Here is a 19,492-nt window from a genome sequence, read left to right as displayed (position 1 = left end):
ACTACTTAATCTGATATTTAGAAAAAAAAGATTTCTCTCCAGAAGAACAATAACAGAAGCCATTAAAACCATAAGCAGTCTGAACAACTGCAGTGTTAAGGAGAATCAGAGAAATTTACAGGTGGTTAAGACTGTAGGCGTCTGCACACCATGCAGCCTTCAGAACATTAGACACGTTGAAGACAGTTATTCCCTCTTTTCTACTTATTTTGTGTATGTATTTTAAGCTTTCCCACACATAAGCCTTTTTGTAACATTCATTATAACAGAGAAATTACAAGGTCTTTTTAAAAAAAATAGAAAATAAGAAGATATTTAAAATATCCAGCTCCCTTCATTTTCTCAATAAACTTTTCAAGTCTTAAGAGCAACATTTTGTTCGTCTCACAAATCTATAGATAGTATGACTATATACAAAAGGGCTAAATAATGTTAGTCTGAATTTTGACTTTGATTTTGGCTGAGCATGACAGAGACTCAAGCTTTTCAGGGCAGACTTGAAATTTGTTGTTTTCAGTTCTTCAACAATCTCAGGTGTGTGCTGACAGCTCAGAATCAGCATCATGCTTAGTATCTGTTCCATAGCGAAACTCTCGATTTTATAGCTTTACATTATGAAAAAGTTCACACGTGGAGCAAAGTGGAGTTTTCATTTTGAGGAACCATCTGACAGTGACTCTTCTTCATTAAATCCAAAATAATCAACTGCACAGCATCATACTGCAACATAGTTGCAATGCATTCATTACCCAAGAGCAAACATATTTCAGGCATAGTGAAATGTACATGACCAAAGAATCCCTCCAGAGCGTATTTCCACAGTTAATTTTAAAGCAGCAGATCATGTGCATGTTCCTCAGCCTCAAAAACACAAAAGAGCAAGAGGCAAGGCCAAGAAGGTAGTGCATTTTAGAAGGAAACATTTGGAGCCCCTAATAATCTGCAGTTAGGATGGATATGTATGCAAATTAATACCTTGATCTGAAATTCATCATGGAAACTCTTAATTTTTATATGGAAATTGGTTATATGAACCCAATTCCATTTTGTGACCTCCAAAGCAACAAGGTAACATTTTATTTTCTTAAAATACATAAGAAACTTCAGTCCTTAATTCACAAATGTAAAAATTAAACTCTTCCCTAACCGGTTTACAGCATGCCTGTTTTCACAAATGTCTGCAGAAAAGTCCCCATCACTAACATTAATATAACCATCCACTGATCTCACACCAATGGTGACGACTTGCCTTGAGCATTTCTCAACAAGACAGAAACACAAGGTAAAGGAAGCTGAAGACATTTGCTAGAAATATGCTCTCATTTTTTTAGCTCAATGAAATGTTAAGTGTTTGCTTTATGGACTCTTCAAAAGGGAAAAAAAAAAAGTATCCGGCATAAATGAATAACCAACTTATTGATTTCATGAATCCGCTTTACTCTAGCAAATGAATAAGTGATTTGCTGATCATCAAAATGTGAATGTAGATTGCCTGATTTGCAAGCTCCCCTCTCTACTCTAAAAAAACAACCACTTGATAAGGGTCATTCGAGTGAAAAGTTGCTCAGAAATAGTCTATTTTAAACCATAAACAAATAAAATTCTTTTTTCCTTTGTTCACAATTTACACCGTATCTTTATTGTCCCTATACTACATCATCCTTAAGGCTGTGATACTGAAAGCAGCCGAAATGACTCTATACAGAGTGATTCAGGTGACATTTGAAAAATGCCACTGAATGGATTTTAATTCAGTAACTATCCTCAGTCACTTTAATCTATTTCTCTTCTTTAAATCTTTGCAGTTTACATATTTGAGGGTTTCATTAAGTTTCTGCTTACATTACGAAAGTCACATCATGTCAGTTCCAAAAAAAGGGTAAATTCTTGAATTTGGAAAACATTCCTTAACTCCAATTTTTAATGTCAAGTTACAACAGATGAAGTCCAGATCTCTGTTTCAAAGCATTCACTGCAAATACGGGCAGGGACAGGAAATGATAGGGAAGATTTTTAGACAGGTAACGTAAAAAAGCAAATTAGCTCCAAGGTAAAGGCAAAGCTAAGGAAAGTTTTGAGTTCATTTGCTCCACAAATATTTGTTGCGTCACTGATGTGTGTTGGGCACTACGAGGGTTGGAATGAAGAAAAGGCCAGTTATTGCAAGTCTTAAGTTTCTCAGAATGCAAATTTCATTTTAGGATTACACACCCCTGTGCTATGTTCCAGAAGGTCCTGTTGTTCCAAGCTCACTCTCTTTTGCAATTATTATTTAACAATGAACAGATACGATGAATGAAAAAACTCGTGTGGGGGGGGCGGGGTTTGGGGGGACAGGAAGTATAGTTAATCTGCATGCATAAAAGAGAATTCACGCTGTTAGTTGTTTAATTCATCAAGAAACTTTTTATATACTCCTTTTATATGGGAGTGGAGCAGGCAAACTTTTTTCTGGAATATACTGGAAGATCATCACTGGGTCCCCAAGTCCCTATATGAAGAGCCATTGAGGAAACCATCCAATCCTTCAATTGTGACATGAGAGAAAAATAAACATTTGTTTTGTTAAACCCTCATGATTTCAAGATTTATTTGTTATTGCATCATAGGCTAGCCAAGCCCAACTACTAGTATATAACCAATAATGGGACAGAAAATATGTAAACATTTTAATAAAACATAATAGAATAAAGTATAAGAAATTCCACTTTAAAAAATTACACCGCAATCCACATCCCAGTCCTAGCTGATCATTAGAAAAAAAAGATAAAATCTTCTATGTAAGAAAGAAAAGGAGCCCCTTGTGTGCTGGAATATATTTGACCATGTCTGCTACAATCCCTTCCCCAGGTTGCTGCTTCCTCTTCCTTCCTTACACAAGGACCTTCCAGAGTGGTGTCAACTATAAGCTACACACTTCCATTACACCCAGGAAGTGTGGAGTACCACTGTGCTCCCAAGAGAAGTACATGACAAAAATTGGTGCTTTTATTATAAAGTGATACATACATGCATGTGCATGCACACACACAACTGCATTAGAATGTACTATCATTTGAACTGATCATTACATTTATTCCAGTGCCTGACAGCTGTTAAAACAGATTTCAGAATGTCATTTTGGCTTTCAGAACTCTGAGAATGAGGTTCCAAAAGAAAATCAAGGCTCCTGCAGAAAACAGCCAAATAGGAGGCTATACTCTACATCAGGGGTACCCAGGAAGCAGGAACCAGGCCTCACGCCTCACAGCAGGAGGTGAGCAGTGGGTGAGTGAGCGAAGCTTCATCTGTATTTACAGCCGCTCCCCATGGCTCGCATTACCACCTGAGCTCCGCCTCCTGTCAGATCAGCGGGCAGCATTAGATTCTCATAGGAGCGTGAACCCTACTGTGAACTGCGCATGCGAGGGATCTAGGTTGTGCACTCCTTATGAGAATCTAATGCCTGATGATCTGAGGTGGAGCTGAGGCAGTGATGCTAGCGCTGGGGAGCAGCTACAAATGCAGATGATCATTACTAGAGAGGTTTGACTGCACGGAGAACATAATAAATCGCTTGCAGACTCATATCAAAACCCTATCAGTGGGACTTCCCTGGTGGCGCAGTGGTTAAGAATACACCTGCCAATGCAGGGGACGTGGGTTTGAGCCCTGGTCTGGGAAGATCCCATGTGCTGCGGAGCAACTAAGCCCATGCGCCACAACTACTGAGCCTGCGCTCTAGAGCCCATGAGCCACAGCTACTGAGCCTGTGTGCCACAACTACTGAAGCCTGCATGCCTAGAGCCTGTGCTCTGCAACAAAGGAAGCCCCTGCAACGAGAAGCCCGCGTACCACAAGGAAGAATAGTCCCTGCTCGCCACAACTAGAGAAAGCCCACATGCAGCAACAAAGACCCAATGCAGCCAAAAAATAAATCAATAAATAAATTTATAAAAAAACAAAACAAAACAAAAAACCCTATGAGTGAGCGGCAAGTGAAAACAAGCTCAGGGCTCCCACTGATTCTGCATTATGGCCAGTTGTATAATTATTTCATTATATGTTACAATGTAATAATAATAGAAATAAAGTGCACAATAAATGTAATGCGCTTGAATCATCCCGAAACCATCCCCCCAACCCAGCTCCCATCCGTGGAAAAATTGTCTTCCATGGAACGGGTCCCTGGTGCCAAAAAGGTTGGGGACCGCTGCTCTATGTAGATATACAATATATTAAAGAAGGATCCTATCTTCAAGAAGTATATAACCAGTTGAGGGGCGATAAGGAGGAAAAAAAATAAAGCAATAGGTAATATGATATTCAGAGCTAAATCATGTGAAGCAGGAGTACAAAAAGATCAATATTGGCTGCAGTTCTTCTGAAGGAGAAACTTGACTAATGGATCAACAGAAGCTTGAGAGACAGAGAGATGCTAGTAGAGCCACAGGACGGACAAGAATGATCCTCTTGTAAACAGGGAAGAGAGAAGGAATTCACATGAAGGAAGAGAGAGGGACATACTGGAAGCAGGAGGAAAAGCCAAGTTGCGTCCCACATTCAGGGATCTAAAAAGCCAATGTCAAATCACAGCTATGCAAATGGTGAGATTTGCTCTTAACTTCCCCCAAGGGCATTTTATTTCTCTTTCCTGGGAAATCTATGGACATCTGCACATTAGAAAAGCCAGGTTAAGCAAACAATACCAATGTGAAAATCCAATGACATTCTCAAGAGGTTCTTTGGGTAAATCTTGGGCATGTTTTCAAAGCAGAAACCATTTTCTCCATGTATCTCACTTTTCTCTGAACCTACACGTAGAAGTTCGCAGGACCTCTTGTAATAAAACAAGTATGAGAAACAGTCATAAGAATTCGACTAACACACATTTAATTGATTCCAATTTGAGAACTGGAATGTACCTAAGAGATCCCCTAATCCAACCGGTCCCCCATCCTGACTCATTTGGCAGATAAGAGAATAAAGCCCAGAAGGTAGTGAACTTGGCCTCTAACACTGGGGATTAGTTATACATATACATTCAAAAGATTCTGTTTCATTCCTGGGGCATCACAGGGATTCCCATCCTGGATCTTCTAATCACTAAGATGTCAAGCTTCTCACATAGATAGTTAAATTCTAACTTCTCCTTTTTTCTTCCTGATTTTAGATATTCTGGATGGACTTTTACCTTTAAAATAACTTGATATTCTCCTTGGACAATATCCTGGACTTGATTTCACTTCAATTTACCTGAAATGCATTCAATCATATAAAGTAGCTCGACTTTCTTCTCTGCCAGTTTGAAAATACTCTGGTTGAAATATTAAACCCTCTAATTTCCCCCTTGATTTCTAAAGCAGTGTTTCTCTCCCTAGGGGAATCCCATCCTTGAAATCAGCCAAGGATTACTCTGATTATTGTACATGAAAGGTTTACTGTTGATATTTGCAACTGTCTAAGGTTGGTCAAACTTCTGAGTAGTTTTGATTAGATGAAGTGCCGTCTGGTCTTCAAAATTTCAGGGCGAAAAATAAAATCTGGTAATGGTCCATTCTAAAACAAATTACAGCATTTGGAAGAATATAAAGGAGGACAATCATCTGGAAGACTACTGCTGCTGTGGGTTCATAGATGTTAGCTTTTCTGTGACTGAGTGAGTCTCCCTCGGCCAGAGAGAGTCCAACAGTCACATGATTTCAAATCTGGAGGCAATCTCTTTAATAAACCCCAACCTCTAAAGACACTGCTTGAATTAGTTCCAAATTAATCCCACCATCCACAGGCTTTTACACATTCCGAAGGAAATGACTTCAGAACTATATATTTAAAAAATTATTACTGTTCTAAAAGTGTTTCTCTTTCTTCCTCAGGCAAGCAAAGTTCAGCCTCCTACTTAGAATTCGTATGAGCTCCAGAAGTATAAGTGATTACATTTCTCACTATAATTTGATGCTTTACTTATTAAAAAAAAAAAAATCTTGTTGGCATCAGCAGTTTCGGATTTGCCTGGATATTTAACTCAGGCTGCTTTATTGGCAGAGCTAGAATTTTTAAATTTTTATGGGAGCTTTAATTGTCCTAAGTAGGTAAAAAATGATGTCAGGTCTTGCTCTGGTCCCTCATCTATGAAGCTAATTCTACTCTTGTCAGACCCTTCTCTCTGTGGCAATCTGAAAGAAATAGGAGATAGTTATTTTCTACCCGTTCCTCCCATGTAGAAACCTGTTCACTGTTATTCACTGGCCCCAACTTAGCTCTGGGTCTCTGCCCACACCTTCCCCTGCCAAATAATCATTCTCGGCCTAGTCCATACTCCTTATTTCTCTAAGCACGTTATGAAAAACAGCCTTCTAATAATTAGAATATCCAAAGATTAGAATATACTGCTTCAGATGATAACGTGATTCGTGTTCTTGGAAATGTTTGGAGAACACTCAATGAGATGCTGCAAAGATTTCTACCTGTGTGTGCTGCTGGGCTAGTCCCTTTACCTCTGAAGATCAATATTTCTACAGTTTTAAATTCTGCTCCCTCCATAAATCTCTTTCATTTTCCTTCTTATCATTTGCCAAGAAATCATATATTGAGTGCCTTGTGGTGTTCCTTTACCTAGTTGTCTGTATGTTATTTATTTTCATGTTTTCATTTTTTGCCCAAATATGCTACTTGAAAATATTCCCTTAAACCCTACACAGTGACTGTTGGTGTTTCCCGTAGGGATTTAATACATACTTACTGACTTCCTGTAATATCAAGACTTGGTCTTCACCCAATACTGATTATCTGCTGTGCGCCAGACACTGTTCTAGATAATGGAGATACAGCAGCAAGCAAAAGCTATACGGTCTGTGCATTCGCGGAGTGCACATTCCAGAGAGGAAGACCGACAATGGAGAGTAAATACACTCCTTTGTGAAGGCAACATGCGCAATAAAGGCAACGAAACAGAGAACTAGCAGGGTTGAGCGGAAGTACAGCTACATTAGGGAGCGTGGCCTAGAGGAGCTCTCTGGGGACTACAGCCTGCAAATGAGCCAACTATGCAGAGAGCTTGGAGAAGAGAGTTCTAGGCATCAGGAAAGGGGGGTGCACAGGCCCTGGCTGGGAACACTCCTCTGCTGGAATCCAGCTGTGAAGGGGGAAGGGACAGCACCTTGAAACTGGGATCTGTTTGTCTTGTCACCTTCCTCCACTACTTAAATTTCAAAAAACCTTGTGCTCCCTTTGGCTGTTTACACTTAAACCTAGACTTTAACCCTTTGACTATTAGGTTTTCTTTGTGACAGAAACCTTAGCATGGCATTTGGCTCCACCCTCTCACACACCCCACTCCCCATCCACTGGGCAATTCTGTTGACCCTGCCGCCAAAATATCCTGAAAATCCAACCTCCCACTAGTCTCCTAACAGGTGTCCTCACTTCTCTCTTTGCCTCCTCTCCCAGGTCTACTATCATTCAAAGTCTATTTCAAACCCACAGCAGCCAGGGTTTTCCTTCTAAAATGCTAAGTCTGATCACGTCATTCTCCAGAACCACACAGGAGCTCACCATTTTGCTCCATATAAAAGTCAAGGTCCTTAAAAAGGCCAGCAGGGCCCCATGTGATCTAGGGACCTGGTGCCTTTCCGACTTCATGACGTCACACCTCTGCTCCATCCACAAGGCCTCCTTTCTGCTCCTGAACACCCCAGGCATACACTAGCTTTAGTCGTCCACACTCTCTGGACTGCTCTTCCCCCAGGGAGCTGCTTGGCCAATTTCCTCACTCTTACAAGTCTTTGTTCAGATCTCAGCTTCTCAGTGAGACTTACCAAGTCCTCTTCCTTTAATCCTGTAAACTACCCCCACCTCCGCCCCACATTCTCCTGATCTCCTTTGGCCTGTTGTACTTCTTTATTTTTCTTCAAAATACTTTATCACTTTCTATCATATAAATTAGCTTGTTCATATGTTATGTTTATTGTATAAGCCCTGTCTCTCTCCATCAGAATGTCAACTCCACAAAGCAGGGATCTTTGTCTGTTGTGTTGAGTGATGTACTCCAAGTGCCTAGAATAGTGTCTGCACATTAAAAAGTTATTGAATGAGTCAATCAACCCATTACACAGAGAGTGCCCTGAAAAGAAATTATTTCATAGTACAGGTCTACAATTGTCAGTCACTCCAGGTAAGACTGGGTTTGTATCTGAATGGAGCCTAATATCAATTCTGTTGTGCCACTGAACATGAAGAACATTCTAGAGAACATTAAACTTTGGATGGAAACATTGGGGAGGTTCTCAAATTATGTCAGATCTAATCACTGGTGGGTAATTTCAATAAGGAAATCTGGGGACTTCCCTGGTGGTCCAGTGGTTAAGAATCCACCTTCCAATGCAGGGGATGTGGGTTCGATCCCTGGTCGGGGAACTAAGATCCCACATGCCGCAGGGCAACTAAGCCTGCGCACCACAATGAAAGATCCCACATGCTGCAATGAAGATCCTGTGTGCCACAACTAAGACCCGACGTAACCAAATAAAAAGAAAAAATAAATGAATAAATAAAATCTGAAATGTGTTTTCACCAGGCTCAAAAAAAAATGTCTTATGGGGGGGTGGCACATGGCGGGGGGGAAGGCGAGGAGGAAAGAGAGGGAGAGTACAAAGAGGGATAAAGAGAAAGAGACACATAAAAACAGTTATGGGAAATGTGCAAAACATGAACCATTTCTGCCACTAACATCTTGGAATACAATATAAATGCCTTCATCTGGACATCTGCTTAAGTTGATAAGGTTCCCCCTTTTGGTTAGAAATACCACTGGGAGGAATTTAAACTTCACCTGGACATTCTCCTTCCAGACACTCCCCGCGAGGGAGGGGTGTACCGAGGCGGAGGGCACAGGGCAGGTGCCAGCTGGGCCCTGAGTGAGGGTCTCTGAGCTGTGAGAGAGCAGCCTGAGGAGGGCGGAGAGCAGTGGTCCGTTCAAAACAGGTTATGTTTCTTCGTGAAGAGAAAAACCTGTCATTTCAAAGGAAAAGGAAACAGCAATGTGCTGTCCTGTTTATTAGAATGAAAGCTGGAAATACTGTATCCTTTTCCAAGAATGCTTTGACAGAAAAAAATCACGAGTGTTATCCCCCTAGTGCCATGCAAGTGGTATGTTTTTGGAAACAGCCCAGATTGTTTTCACTTATTATTTTCTATAAAAGAGTAAATATAATAGTTAAATGGATATTGAAATCCAATGATTTGCACATAAACCAATTTAGAAAACAGAAAAGAAAATCAGGGTCTATGTCCTAACTTTGTTCCAGAAAATAATTACCAAAAAATTTTCAAGTTTCTCCTCTTTCCAAATGAGAGTGTTTTTAAAATGGGAGAGAATGGCATTTTGTTGCCTATTTGCTATCATCCACCTGTACCTATTCCTTGGGAATTGGCACCTGGTTGTTTCAGCTTCCATTTCTCTCTAGAAGCTGGAGGCTCCATGTGGCAAGGCCTTGCCTTATAGTTACTTTCCGAGCTGTCCTATGATTCGCACAGCGCTATGTGCTAGAAGGTGTCCTGTCAATTTCTGATGAACGAATGTCCTCATCATTCGGTTCCCAACTGCTCTGGCTGCTACTCCAAGTTTGTTGCTCCCCGAACAGTTTCAGGCAGTTAACTCAAAATGCAGTCAGGTTTCCACCAAAAAAATCACACAATAGCAAGCCATCGAAACTGAAGTCTGGCTTACAGGAAGTCTGTGTGCCCTAAAATTGCCTTCACTTTGACTTTTCCCTTTGAAAGCATCAACTCCATGAAGGAGACACTAGGTAAGTAGCACTGAACTGGCCTAAAGGACTGGGGACTCTATGGAAAATATTTCAAACTCTAAAGAGCTGTTTAGCATGAGTACCATTTTAACAGCTATTCAGGGTTAAAATGTGTCTTACTTTCCATTGTTATGTCGCTGCTGCTGCTGTTGTCATTTCCCAGAGAAAATGCTGCCTTTTCCCAATGCCAGAGGATAAAAATTGATGTCATTTTAAGAAATGTAACAATTTCCTTCAGTGTATGCGGCCCCCTTGTAAGTGCATCTTGTCAGCATTGTCAATGAACGAACAAGGAAGCAAATCTATAAGAAAACAAATTTTCAAGACAGTAAGTCTATAAAAATCTTATTTTCTCTTAGGATAATTATTTTGACTTTTTATGTATATTTAGATATCTTTAGAAGCCTATGCACAGTTGTTTTTTTACTGTCATACACTGCAGCAAAATAAAAATATTTTGTATCATATTGTACAGCAAAGCGTCATTAATCTGGATTCTATCAATTGGGAATTCATAAAAATGTTGTTCAATTCAGCCTATATATACTCTCTGCAGTGGCTACGAAACAGTAGCTGGCCAAACAAACTCACAGTGTAACAATTCAGGAATAGTTGCCTTACATAAGAAAAGCAAAGTTTTCACAATGTTTTAGCACTATCTATCCGTACACAAAGTGATATGAATAGATAATGGATGAATGCAGTTAGATAATGGACAAGTATAGTTAGTTTAGATAAACAAAATTGGAAAGACCACATACTGTGGAACTTTTTTTTTGTTAGCTATTTAAGCATGTATTAACAAGCCCTTTGTAATCAGTCAGTTAACATACATTCATTGAGCACTCACTATGTGTTAGACACTCTTTCACGTGCTATAGACGGTCCACTGCAAACAAACAAAAAGGGCTCCTCTGCTCATGGAACACTCTAATACGGAAGACAGACAAGACAGACAGACATGCAGACACACACATAAATAAGCACACTGCTCCCCTGTACACCCTCCACCCCTTTAGCTTAGATCGAGATCATCTGAGAAGATCTGAGGCATTCAACTTGAAACTTGAATGTAAAGATTCTGGGAATGAACTCTCCAAACAGCAAGAACAGAATTTGCAAAGTCCCCAAGATGGGAATGAGCCACAGGCGCTCAAAGAAAAGAAAGAAGACTCAAGTGGCCAGAAAGAAGTGAGGAAAGTGAGGGGAGATGAAGTTGGAGCGGCAGAGACAAGACCCACGGTGTCAGTGAACCAGTGTAACGAGCTGGGATTTTGTACCGTTTGGAATGGGGAGCGATTGGGGAAGGGGGATTGGTACATTACACTGCCACCATCTGATTTATACTTTAAAAGGATCGTCCTGGCTGCTCTGTGAAAGACAGAGAAAAATAGGATGAGAGTGAAGTTTGGGGGATGATTGAGGGGACCTCTGTAGGAGGTGGGCTGAGAGGTGACTGTGGGTTGTAAAGGAGCCATAGCCGTGGTGCACAGAGAAGTGGTCACATTCAACAAGCCTCCTGGAGAAAGAGACTAAGGACAAAGCATAGCTATGGAGCAAATGTGAGGTCTTACGAAGAAAAGGAATCAAAGATAATGGCTACCTTTCCGGCAAGGGCAACCAGGGGATGGGGAGATGGCTTGGAGATGGAGCAGGAGTGGGGTTTGAAATCAAGAATTCTATTTTGTTCGTGTTACGCTTAATATTTCTACTGGACATCTAAGGCAAGATCCAGAGTAGGCAGTTAAATATATGACTCTGCAGCTCCGAGAAGGGATATGGGGTGGTTTAAATGTGGAAGTCCCAGTAGAGAGCTGCTGTCAAAAGCCTGCGGTTTGGAGAAGGGTCTGAATAGAGAAGCCTGGTGGAGGGGAAGAGCCACAGGGCAGGTACCCAGCCACGACCCCCTCCTCCCCAGCCCTGAGCCTCAGAAAGCCAAGCAAGCACCGGGCTGCCTTTGTAGACACGGCCACAGAGCTTGTGTATCTTCTGCTCAGGTACCTTTTAATTAGATCTCTCTCTCTCCCCTTTACTCTCACTGTGTTTCATTCTCAAATCCAACTCTCCCACTTTGCTTTTCTCCTGCTGCCCCCTTTCAGCATGCCTCTCTTTCTCCTCCTCTTGGGGCCCCTTGCCCTCCCACAGTAATTTTGGAAGGAGTAAAGTAAAGCACAGTGACTAAGTGCTAGTTCTGTGGGTTTCAGTTTTCACGCAAGTATGCATATAGAAATAGATGATATTTAAGACTCTTTAAGACCCACAATTCCTGGGTTACAATTATCATGTGTTTTGCCATAATCCATATTAGTGGTTTAACCGCTAAAGGCAGCTAAGATAAGATTTCTAACAGTATATGTAAGTTATGTTGCTATTCTTTCATTTATTCATTAAACAAACATTTATAGACTATCTACCATGGACAAAGCCTTGGAGAAGTACAGAATATTTAAGATGATGTTGTTATGTTCTGAGAAAGGGAATAAAGCACACTCATGCGACAGATGTACACCAGTTCTGATTAGGGCAGTTAAACATGTTTAAGTGAAGCTTATAAACATTTAAAAATTCTATTCTTTAAGAACACCTACCCTTACAGATTTCTTTCCTCAACTGTGTACATAAAACTCCTTCCACTAAAGAAAGTTACAAGGCTAAGGAAAAAAAGACTTATCTCAATACAACAGAATATTAGTTGATGACATTGTTGAGAACAAATTACTGAATGTTTGCAAAAACAAGGAGCCAAAAAACTATAAAAGCACTACTTAATCTAAGCATTTTATTTGACAATGGTATTCTAAACTTAAGATATCAAGCTTTTTTTTTTCCACCACTGGAAAAATTGTAATGGGAAATAAATCTCAAAAGTCCTATTAAATACAGCCAACACAGGGCACCCTGCATGTGTTCACATAGGTTTTCATGCCCTTTGATTTTAGAGACACTTGACCATAGGGCAGGAGGGAGGGCAAGTTCTGGCCAGGAAAACTCCTGCTGACCTCAAAGTTCATTTGGGCTCTTCTCCATTCCCAAGGATTCGATCTTTTTGTCTTCACTAAACAGTTATTAGGCAACAACAGACTAATCAATTTGGTCAAGCAAGTATGTCAGAGGACACACATAATGGCTAATAACTTTAATTTGATTTAGCATGTATCAAGCACTTCGCTAAAAAGGCACAGGCATTTTTCACGTGCACTAATGCATTTGATCCTCACTGCAAAACTAAGAAGCAGGTATTATTATTCCCAACTTTGAGATGAAAGATTGAGGCTTAGAGGTGTTGAGTAACTCCTCAAAGTCACAAAGCTAGTAGAGTGCAATTCTGGACCTCAAAGCCCACTCCTCACTGCTGGAGAACACAGACCCTGCGAAGAGACAGAGGGAAGGCCAAATTAAGCAATGGCCAAAGACGGTGATCAGCACCGATAGAGTCTGATTGATTTAAAGTCTCTTCCTCATCATTACACGTGAACGCTACACCATCACTCAATGAATGCATTTGTTGAAAGAAAACTCTGTTTTCCCTAAGATACAAAAAAAATACATCACCCCTTCAATTCATACGGTTTTTCCTTCAAGTAAACAAGAGTCAGCCAAAGGGAAGGCAGCAAGTTTCACGGTCAACAACCGCCAAACCATCCCCAGCTAAGTACCTGGATCTGCTAAGTCATTAGTGGGCTTAATAAATATAGATGCCATTCACAATGCAATCGTTGGACAATTTCACAAACTTCTTACAATTCAGAAACCTACAGGCTTAGAAGAAAATACTGGACAAAGGCAAAGAGCAGATTCTTCTGGCTAATGTCTAATCTGAGTTGTTTTCAAAGCAGCTGCTTTCCTGGATTCTCTTCTGAACAGTTGGGGAACCCAATGAAATATTCACTCTGCTTAATTTAATGTCACGGCTACCAATGCTGTTTAACCTTCTTCCTGGTGATAATAAAAGAGAATTTGATGTATTGTATATCACTTAACAGAAGTACCCAGGAACATTAAGGTAGAATAAAACAACAGGCCCACGGCCCACGTAAATTCAAATCCATGGAAAATGATGGACGCCTCTTACATCTACAAATGTATATATCTTTCCATAATGCCCATTTTAATGAACTGACTTATAAAGAGATTAATCTTCTTAGTCTAAATAGCAACTCACTTGAAATTTATTTTCCTATTGCTGTCTGTGCAGGGGTAACTGAGAGAGAATTCAGTCTATCATCAAGAGACACCAACTTCTCTTATCCTATCCCTGCTATCAAGCTAAGAATCTAGCTCCTAATATACGTGGAGAAAAATGAATTACTCAGAAGTGCACATAATTCTGAAGACAGTGCTCAATTCTGTGTCAATAAATTCCAATCAGCTTTATTTTTTTTAGCGGCCTAGAAAAAATACTTGCTTTGTAATCACCACCATCACTAGGTATTTGATACATACGCAAGGAGGAAAAAATTTTTAGAAGTTTAGTCAAGCCTTCCACATCAGAACAGACAAGGTTCTAGCCCAGGAAGGAAATACCAAATGGAACCTTCTCATAGCCACAGAATCAGGATACCTTTTACCAGCATCTGCTTACTCAGATCTAAACAGCAAGCAGATGGTACAGTAGTTCGAAAGTTAACTTCAACAGGGCATCTCCCTGGAGCTCTAACCAGAATCCTTGACAGTGGAAGGATTCGGCCTCTGCTTTTTACACTTTCAGAAGCTAAGGTCTGTCTTCCGTTCAGCTCTCAGCACCTGGGTTCTATACTAACTGTCCAGTCACTTTGTGTGCGGGGTCCAGTGACCTCCCTAACCACTCTCCAGGACATTCCACAGGGTCCTGGTCTCTGCTTGAGTCTTCTGCATGCTTATTGTTTCTTTTATCATGTTGTCTTTTCCACATATTTTATTCCACTTTTGTCAGCACCTGAGAATATGCAATCTTTGTTTATTTCAAAAACAACCTTTGTCAAGAGTTCATGTGGTCTTTTAAAAACTTGTCTGGCTCTTAAAAGTTACCCTTAAATAAAAGGTTTTTAACTTTTTAAAAAAGTTCTTCATTTATGCTACTGGTTTATATATTTTTATGCAATGTTTTTATAGTAAAATGGAGCATGTTGGATCCAAAGTCTTAGGATATTCTTTCCTGGACAAAGGATTGTGGTCTAGGGGTTAGAAGACTCTGCCCGACTCTGCCCAACCTGCAGGACTCTTGAGAAGCTGCACACTACGAATGCTTTTAATCTGCTCTGACAATCAAGACTCTAATCCCAGGACCTGCACCCAGACTTAAGCCACAAATCCAATGTCAGGCTGGGGACTGGAGCACGGCACCTTGAAGGAAAGCAAAGGCCAGGAAGGAAGGCAAGCAGTAGACCTTTCAAGGACATTTCTTAGGAACAAAGCTCAGGCATGGAGATGACTGGGATTGCCCTGTGCCTGATTTCCAGGACCAGGCCTCTTTCCTGTTCATTGGCTTCTGCTAAATTTAGCTGGAAACCTTCCAGACAGTTCCAACCTTTATCTGACCCCACTCTATCTGTGCAATATTCTCTTTATGCTACTGTTAGAACCAGCCCCCGAAGACACTCATCTGGGGTCTGGCTTAGACTAGTAGTTAAGAGCATGGAGCCAGACTGCCTGAGTTTGAATCCCGACTCAAGTACCTCCTCTGTGCCCTTGAGCGATTTATTAAACTCCTGCGTCTCCGTTTCCTCATTTGCAAAGTGGACGACTAACAAGCTTCCATTCAGAGGTAGGTACTGAGTGAGTTACTCTGTGTAGGCACTGAGGGCAGTGGTAAGTAAGCCCCAGCTATGACTAACACCTGCCTCCCTTCTAGTGCTAAGTGTCGTTGTGAGACCACCACCGCCGGCCCATGTCTCTGGCTCTCTGCAGCGGAGCAGAGCGCTTGCTCTGCCCCCTGCCTCCAGCACTGCGACGGCAGACAGGGCTGCGCTCCACATTTGTGCCGTCTCCCCTGGTCCTACGCATACGCGGTTCACAGGCTCTTCAGCCTCGCTTTACGGGCTGCTCTGCTCTCAGCCATACATACTAACACTGGTAAGTCACAGCTTCCACTGAGTGCAGCCTGACTGCTGCATCAAGCACTGAACGTCAGCAAAGAGAATCTGTGAAATGGGAGTAAAAACCAGCTGAATACAAATGGGTAAGATGATTCAAAGGAAAGGGAATGCCTGTGTTTGGGAGCAGCACTGACTCAATGTGTACACACTTTGTTTGACTAGTCTTTATAAAGTGACTAGTGACCCTCTGGCCGCTAATAAACACTGAATTTAGGCCAAAACAGCATATTTATTTATTCAGCAAATATTTGAAAGTTTCAGACACTGAGCTATAATGGAGAACAAACAATAGATAAGAAGCAAGAAAATAAATAAAATCATTTCAAATGTGTTAAGGGTGATGAAGGAATGATTGGATGGTTAGGGAAGGCCTCTCTGAAGAATGGGTGTTTAATAAATAATGAATGAGAGCCAGCCATGGTTAGAGGATGAGCATTCTAGAAAAAGGGGAAGTGCGTGCAAAGGCCCTGTGGTAGAGATGAGAAAAATATTTTTTTAAAAATAGAGTACAGTTAGAAAGAAGACTGTTAGGCATCAAGTCTGTATCTGCCTCAAACCAGCTTGGTGATTAGGTTCACGTGATTCCTTCCAGCTCTAAAATTCCGTAAATGTCTCTAGGAAGTGATGTATTGATTGGTACAGATAAGGCAGATTATACTGGCTCTAGCACTCTGGACTGACTATAAAAAATGCCAGAGGAAGGCATCTCAGTAGATGACATGCATAAGCAGTCATCCGCTTTCATCACAAGAATAAATAAGATGAATTGGATTTCAGAAGCTTTGTTGTGATCTGGTTAGTCAAGGAAAGAGTAAAGTGGTCATAGACAATCCCCCATCTCCACAATGTAAAAGACCACAGGACTTGAGGATGGAGGTGATGTGGAGAGAGAAAGTGGGACCTGGAGATGACACCACAGACAAGCAGATCCATGAATGACCTGGAGTTTAAAAAATCATTTCAGAAAGTTTAAACTCCAAAGGCTATTCAAGAGTATCAGTCAAACTGCTCTGCAGGGGCTTTGAAACAAACACCCTTTTCAAGTCCCTTCTGAAAAATTCATCTCCAATTATGAAGACAACTCCAATATTTCAGGTAAAATTTCCTCTTAATGAGGGAAGAGAAAGAGTCTGGGGACAGATGAACTCAGTTGCCTGGCTAAGTATTTAATTTCTCACTTAGGTTGGCAAGTCAAGACAGACAGCCTTAGTTCATACATTAATATTTATGAAAACTGGCACAACGTCCCATTTGGAAAGAAGATCTGGGGGAAATGCTATATCCAGCAATGGCAGCCCAGACTCTCTGGACTGCTACATGCTGGAGTAGGTGTGCCCCTCGATACAGAAGGTAAACTCCCAATTAATGTGGCATTTATGTTGTGAAAATATCTTTACAGATAAATTGCTCAAATGGAGGCCTCGGAAACCATAGCAACTATACATTTTAATTAAAGTTTGCGGCTTGAAAGGAGAACCTTAAATAATTGGTGCCTCCAAGTCTTTGCTGAATTGGCTTAGCTACGGGAAATACAGGCTTTTAATAATAGGAAAAGAAAAATCTTCCAATTACTATGCGCCTCTCTTAGAATGTGAGATAGCCTGAGTTAATTCTCCAATATATGAAGCTAAAATATGCCCTCTGAATAGAAAGTCCGTTGGAACACAAAATGGAAGAAAAATTATAACTCTGGCTTAGGAATGTTTTTCCAGCCACGGGTAAGACACATACAAAAGACATTTTAAAAACCTTTTGACAACTACCATTAATACTTTCAATTTATTGAATGCCATTGACGTCTGTTTATCATAGAAAAGTGACATTTTGCTATTTTGTGAATAACTGCCTGAAACAGAAGTGGAAATCTTTAACCACATACTTATTCAACAAATATTTATGGTCCGTCAACCATGTGTCTGTACTGAAGACAAATATCCTAATAGAATATATTTAACAGAACATTCCCGTGCTATGTGCTTTCTGGACACTTTGTTTTATTCTCACAATAGTATCGTAACTATTCAACAGATAGGGTGACAGGGATCTAGCAAAGGTTAGTGACTTTTTCCAAGTCAAGTACTAACATTGGGTCTACAATTGCAAACCAGTTCAAGGCTTCAAGAGAACTGGTCAGTTAGCTTCATCAACAGCCTATCAATTTCTGTCAATAGTAACAATGCCAAAAATAAAACTCAGGTAAATCACTGGAGTGATCTATCTGTGCACTCAGCAGGAGAGAAAGGTCCTTTGTGTGGGTCCTTGTGCCCAGTCAAAAGCAGAAATAAAATTCTGTGGCTCTAAATATACAAAAGAAAAAAATCCAAGATGGAATCAGATTGGTTTTGTCCCTAATATCCAAGAACAGGTTATAGGAGGACAATATAAATGTCCATATGATCATATAAGCGTCCTGGCAAAGATTAATAGTTAAATGCCATCCAAACCAAATTTGGCACTGGGGCAGTTCTTGGAATGATTCCAAAAGGAAACAGGCAACATTTTATTTGAAATTTATAATCTCCTTGGCTATCAACTGATCCAAATATCTATCGAAGTTCTTTTAACAAATGTCTCAGGAATGCATTGCTATTATTTATTATTAGCATTGTGCTCCCCTGTCACCACTCTATCCGGTCCCAGGTCTCCCAACACCAAGTCCAGCACTGAGCCGACTCCTTCCAGGTGGTCTGTGCACGGCCACCAAGCTGGGAAAGTTCCAACTTTCAACTAAACAGGGAAGCTGGGATTTGTTATTTTTTCTGCCTGAGGTGGCTCTGTTTGCACATTCATTCTCCCAGGTCCTACACATCCACTTGCCACCTCACAGAGGAAGTTCTCATGATCATCCCCTGCTACAAAACACACAGCCTAGCACACAACAGGGTTTCAAAAGTCTTTTCTTTGAGGTTTGATTTACTTATGCTTTTGCCCATTTAAACACTGGCCCTTTTCTTTGTAAAATCTATAAATCCCACCTATCTTTCAATACCTGGCCCTCAAGTCCTTCCATCTCAGCAGTCCTTCCAACTCCCTTGACTAAGTTAGTCTGTCATGGTCACTCCTGTCTCTGAATTCATACCATACATTGCCTTAACTCAATGAAATGCTATGTAGAATAACACTGGATTCCATTCTCTTGTATCCATATGGTGGTTTTACTTCCCCAGTTGTGTAAGTTCCTTGAGGGCAGGAGCTTGGTTGATATCCCACTATGTCAGGCACAATGATAGACACGTGGTATAAGCTGCATAAATACTTGCTACGTGGGTAAATATTTTCAGTCTCAAAGTCATTTCCATAGCTTGATTCAATCACTAAAAAAATAGTCACTTTTACTTCCACCAAGTTGTTTTATGAAATTTCCTCATTCTCAAAAGGCCACTGGGAAAAAAGTTATTTATGCAAAATGCAGCCTGATAAAACAATTAGTATTTTTTTCCTATTCTTGATTAGAAAATGTTTAAACAGATTGCATTTAAGAAACTACCTCAGCCAACCCCATGGGAGGTGGGGTGAGTGGGCAGAATTCCAAAAGTTTATTTGTAAATCACTTGTTGGGAAAGAGGAAAACACGTTCCCAGTGACTGAAATAATGCCCTGTGTCAGGGGTTCATTTTCCAGAAGATGTAACAG

General features: G+C 40.6%; 1 protein-coding gene across 3 annotated transcripts in view; it reads right to left on the bottom strand.

Annotated features, from left to right (window-relative positions):
- The window catches only part of CCDC85A (coiled-coil domain containing 85A), a 194,136-nt gene that overhangs the window by 41,353 nt on the left and 133,291 nt on the right, over positions 1 to 19,492 (bottom strand). The window lies entirely within an intron of this gene.

Source organism: Eubalaena glacialis, chromosome 14 (genome assembly GCF_028564815.1).
Source record: "Eubalaena glacialis isolate mEubGla1 chromosome 14, mEubGla1.1.hap2.+ XY, whole genome shotgun sequence".
Classification (NCBI taxonomy): Eukaryota; Metazoa; Chordata; class Mammalia; order Artiodactyla; family Balaenidae; genus Eubalaena; species Eubalaena glacialis.
The sequence above is the reverse complement of the archived record's forward strand: the minus strand, read 5'-3'. Positions and strand labels throughout refer to the sequence as shown.